Here is a 6,000-nt window from a genome sequence, read left to right as displayed (position 1 = left end):
TGTTTCTTCTGCCACCTACACCGAAAGGGAGATAACTCTCAGGTTCCTACCAGCATCAGCAGCTAGCAGACGATTTTTTTTGTAACAAAACAAAAATTCATTTCCAAAAACAAATACTCGTCAGCGCTACCGTAAGGTCGGGATCGGAGCAATTTGGAAGCAGTAATAACTGCGGAGGCTTCGTAAGACTGTGGAGGTTGGTTTCAGTTCGTGAGATAAGGTGTGCCAGTTTGGCGAACTTCTGATATACCCCCACACTTATCACACACATGTAAGAACGTCGCTTATCTCTGTATCCTCAGATTTGGTGGAACGCAGCTGCTGTGGTGTACACAGACGGACATGATAGCGAGGTGGCCCAGAACATTATCAAACAATTATCCATAGGCACTTGAAATCCGATAAATCTGTTATCAATAATCATTATGGATTAATTTCTCTTTGTTTCCCTTTTCACCCTTTTGACTTTTTTCTTCTGTTCTTGGTTTTTCTTCTTCTTTTATTTTAGATGAATTCTTGTGGAATTTTTTATTGCTTTTATACATTAATACATGTAGTTTTCTTTTGCTCTTTTAAATTTTTATTGTATTTTATTTTGTATTGATCGTTTATCAGCATCATTGTTTTCCACCCACACACTGAAACCCGCCCAAACTACGGCCAGCGGCTTGCTTCACCCACACACTGAAACCCGCCCAAACTACGGCCAGCGGCTTGCTTCACCCACACTGAAACCCGCCCAAACTACGGCCAGCGGCTTGCTTCACCCACACTGAAACCCGCCCAAACTACGGCCAGCGGCTTGCTTCACCCACACTGAAACCCGCCCAAACTACGGCCAGCGGCTTGCTTCACCCACACTGAAACCCGCCCAAACTACGGCCAGCGGCTTGCTTCACCCACACTGAAACCCGCCCAAACTACGGCCAGCGGCTTGCTTCACCCACACTGAAACCCGCCCAAACTACGGCCAGCGGCTTGCTTCACCCACACTGAAACCCGCCCAAACTACGGCCAGCGGCTTGCTTCACCCACACTGAAACCCGCCCAAACTACGGCCAGCGGCTTGCTTCACCCACACACTGAAACCCGCCCAAACTACGGCCAGCGGCTTGCTTCACCCACACACTGAAACCCGCCCAAACTACGGCCAGCGGCTTGCTTCACACACACACTGAAACCCGCCCAAACAACGGCCAGCGGCTTGCTTCACACACACACTGAAACCCGCCCAAACTACGGCCAGCGGCTTGCTTCACACACACACTGAAACCCGCCCAAACAACGGCCAGCGGCTTGCTTCACACACACACTGAAACCCGCCCAAACTACGGCCAGCGGCTTGCTTCACCCACACACTGAAACCCGCCCAAACTACGGCCAGCGGCTTGCTTCACCCACACACTGAAACCCGCCCAAACTACGGCCAGCGGCTTGCTTTACACACACTGAAACCCGCCCAAACTACGGCCAGCGGCTTGCTTCACCCACACACTGAAACCCGCCCAAACTACGGCCAGCGGCTTGCTTCACCCACACACTGAAACCCGCCCAAACTATGGCCAGCGGCTTGCTTCACCCACACACTGAAACCCGCCCAAACTACGGCCAGCGGCTTGCTTCACCCACACACTGAAACCCGCCCAAACTACGGCCAGCGGCTTGCTTCACCCACACACTGAAACCCGCCCAAACTACGGCCAGCGGCTTGCTTCACCCACACACTGAAACCCACCCAAACTACGGCCAGCGGCTTGCTTCACCCACACACTGAAACCCGCCCAAACTACGGCCAGCGGCTTGCTTCACCCACACACTGAAACCCGCCCAAACTACGGCCAGCGGCTTGCTTCACCCACACACTGAAACCCGCCCAAACTACGGCCAGCGGCTTGCTTCACCCACACACTGAAACCCGCCCAAACTACGGCCAGCGGCTTGCTTCACCCACACACTGAAACCCGCCCAAACTACGGCCAGCGGCTTGCTTCACCCACACACTGAAACCCACCCAAACTACGGCCAGCGGCTTGCTTCACCCACACACTGAAACCCACCCAAACTACGGCCAGCGGCTTGCTTCACCCACACACTGAAACCCGCCCAAACTACGGCCAGCGGCTTGCTTCACCCACACACTGAAACCCGCCCAAACTACGGCCAGCGGCTTGCTTCACCCACACACTGAAACCCGCCCAAACTACGGCCAGCGGCTTGCTTCACCCACACACTGAAACCCGCCCAAACTACGGCCAGCGGCTTGCTTCACACGCAAGGTGAAACCAAACGTTTTCAGTTCAACTTGATACCATGGAGACTGATGTCGTGCAGAGATTTTCTCTCTTTCGTTCTTTTTTTCTTTCTTTCTTCTCCTTTTGGTTTTATTTGTTTGTTTTTGATGATGTTTTTTGCTTTGTTTTTGTTTGTTATGCTGTCAGTTGGACAAAAGAAAAAAAGCACATCTTATAAAGTTTACTTGCCCACAGTAAAAGATCACACAGTTTGACAACTCACGTGACATTTACTAACTGATGTAAACATTGGCTTCTGCACAATCATCTCAAATAAAGATCTGAACATGAAAAGAAATGCAATTGTTTACAGCTTTTCTGCTTTCTGGTCAAGATATCTTGTGCAAAATCTATGTAATTACCGGATAATTTATGTCACATACACAGCGGATAGCCGGGGTTCTGTCGACAAAGACCTGGTTGTTGTGCAGTCAGTTCCCCTTGTCAAATGCATGTCATGCTGTCACTGTTTGTTTTTTTGTAGTTCAAGTGTTTTTGTGGGTTTTTGGCTCACGTAAGTGTAGCCTATGCGATGATAAACTTTGTCTGTCTGTGCGTGCGTGCGTGCGTGCGTGCGTGTGTGTGTGATAGAAACTTTAACATTTCCGAGTCTATGGATAAAGCTCGCATAAGAAGATTACGTCTCGGTCAAAAGTGTTTGACGTGTGTGATAGAAACTATTTGAAGACGTCACATTATGACGTAAGAGGGTTAGACGTCACGCAAAGGAATTACTGAAAGTCTCGGTCATTCTTATTGTGAGCGGGCCGAGACTATAGTTGACAGATCCAGGGTCTCGCTTTCTTGCACAGTTTCACCTATGCTTACTGTGTGTGTGTGTGTGTGTGTGTGTGTGACGGAGTGATTGAATTTGTGTTACTGTTTGTCGATTTCTTACGTGAGCCTTGAAGGCTTCGCCTCTTGTTTTCTTTTTCTTCCATCTGATTCATTGTTTGTCACGTAGCCTCTTGCTCGTTTACCCCCCCCCCCCCCTCCCCCCATGAGAGACGTATTAGTTCTGTACATGTTTCTGGAAACTGAGGAGGGATGTGATGGGTTACATACGTGTTCTTGTGTATCTTTAATATGCTCTCCAACGTAGTCAATTACTTTTCTCCTGCAGCTATACCCAACTGCATCAGGCTATCTCACGCCAGCGGATATTTTCGGGAAACGAGGTAAGGGAGATAATTTCCATACGCGTTGTATTATCTCCCTAACAACTGCGACTTCAAATAGCTCCTGTACGCATTGAATCTTCAATCTCACTCTTGTGCGTCTGCCTGCTTCGGTGATGGAGAACATTTGGCTTGTGTTGTGTGATCAACGTTATCAAGGTTATGTGAGTCTGTGAAAGGGTCGAATTTGTACATTTTAACTTGACTTTCTTTATCTCCCAAAGACAATAAGGCATCGAAGGCACATTTGTGTGTGTGATCTAGCCTTAAAAAAAAAAAGGCCCTGGAAAGCCTTGGTACTCAGAGCATGGCCAAATAGACTATAAGAAGATAATTGATAGCCCCGAACTGGCTTATAGTTAGCCTCAACTCAGTGACTCGAGTGAGTTCAAGTTCTTCCCCTCCTCCTTCATTCAAGTTCTTTGGAGTCTTTTTCTTTTTGATCCACAGTATGAATTATAGTTTATGATGTCATTAAGAACAACGGTGCTTTATTTTATTAGATGAAACTCTGTCACGTCTGCGCATCTAGCAAAATACACAGGCGGCAAAACAAAACTGAAACACGCAGACACACGCACGCATACACCTACACGCCTGCACGCATGTAAGCACGCACACACGCTCACACACACACACACACACACACACACACACACACACGTACACACCAGGGGCGGAGCAGTTAAGCCAGAGGGGGAGGGGGGGGTTACAACCTGGGGTCCAGGGGTAGACCCCTTGTGGGGTACAGGGGCAAGGCCCCGTTGGGGGGTCTGGAGGGTAAAGCCCCCCTGAAGCTGATGAGTTTTAGCTATTTTATGAACAATTGATGGCTTATCCTTGATTTTAAACATGATCAACTGGTGTCAGCAGCAACTCATTATTTCTTTTAAAGTTAGTATTAAATCTTTTTTTTTACAGCCGGGGAGGGGGGATTCCGGAACCCCTGTAACTCCCCCTCCCTAATCCGCCCCTGCACACACACACACACACACACACACACACACACACACACAGACTCACACACACACACACAGACTCACACACACACACACACACTGACACACACACACACACAGACACACACACACACACACACACACAATGTGTTTTTGGCGTCAAGGAGTCAAACTGGAATAATTTACGATGGACTGTCTGCACATTCAACAAAACGTAGTTGGACCTTTGTGGTAAAATGCTGCCAATAAAAAAAAAACTTCACCCCCCGAATACAAAAACAAAAATACAGCAATGAAATGCCGAAATAAAAAGGAATGGAATAAATAACTCAAGGAATAAGTAAAAACTTACAACTGAATTGCAACTGAGCAAGCAAACGAACAAGCAAACGCGGCAAAACCGTGCAGTAACAATTTTTTTTAAACAAAAAGCAAACATTCAAATTGGGAGGTGGGCGAGAGAAGCTAATAAGGGGTGGAAATAAGGAACTGGCGGACAGCAGTTGAAGAAGTCTTGGAAAACTTGATTCAAGTCAAAACAGAAGCAGCAAAAATGACCAAAATGTAAGCGTTCAGAAGTGCGGGCCGACGAATTCTCACTGGTCAGCAGTGCGGAGGGGGACCGGGTTGGGGGGAAGGGGGGGGGGGGGGGGGGGTTCAGTCGAGCCCTTGAAAAGTTGGGGTGTGGGGGGGGGGGGGGGGTGTGGGCTCTAAAACGCATAGCCAAAACTAAAGTGATGAGAGAAGTATCAGACGAGACATAACAGTGGAAGAAGGTGAGGTGGGGGTCGGGGTGACTGACACGGCCGGTCACAACCAAACGTTTCACTGTATCAGTGATCAACTGATCGTTTGGATGCCTTGGCATTGTAGACACGCCCCCCCCCCCCTCCCCTCCCCTCCGCCTCCTACCCTCTTCTCTCTCTCTCTTTCGGCTATCGATCTCTCTTACTCCCCCGGCCTCTTTTTCTCTCTCTCTCTCTCTCGGCTATATATATATATATCTCTCTCTCTTACTCCTCCAACCCCCCCCTCCGCCTCATACCCTCTTTTCTCTCTCTCTCGGCTATCGATCTCTCTTACTACCCCCCCCCCCCCTCTTTCTCTCTCTCTCTCTCTCTCGGCTATATATATCTCTCTCTCTTACTCCCCCCCCCCCCCCCGCCCAAGTTATCGATCGGGTATCTCAGTACCCATTGCGGCTCTTTGATACCCCCCCTCCCCCCCACCCCCCTTCACTAATACTGATACAGTCAGTCATCCCATCCTGGCGGCTATTAGTATTTCACATCATCACACCGAGTCCACCGGCCCACCCCATCCCCTCCCCCTCCCCCTCAGGCTCTTAATTTGTAGACCTTGAAAGCGGAGTGAGGCCTGTACCTTGTATACCCACGCTTCTTCCTGTGTGTGTGAGTTGACAGAGATAAGTTGGTATGCCTACATCAGTCGGGGCCCGTACGTTCGAATGTAGATAACCTGCATATAAAACGCTGACAACTCCTGGACTCTCTACAGCTGTTGTTGTTCCTCGGAATATTCCACGTACTTCAAATGTGGGCAAACCATCCA

Source organism: Littorina saxatilis, linkage group LG3 (assembly GCF_037325665.1).
Source record: "Littorina saxatilis isolate snail1 linkage group LG3, US_GU_Lsax_2.0, whole genome shotgun sequence".
NCBI lineage: Eukaryota > Metazoa > Mollusca > Gastropoda > Littorinimorpha > Littorinidae > Littorina > Littorina saxatilis.
Note: the sequence above shows the minus strand (reverse complement) of the source record.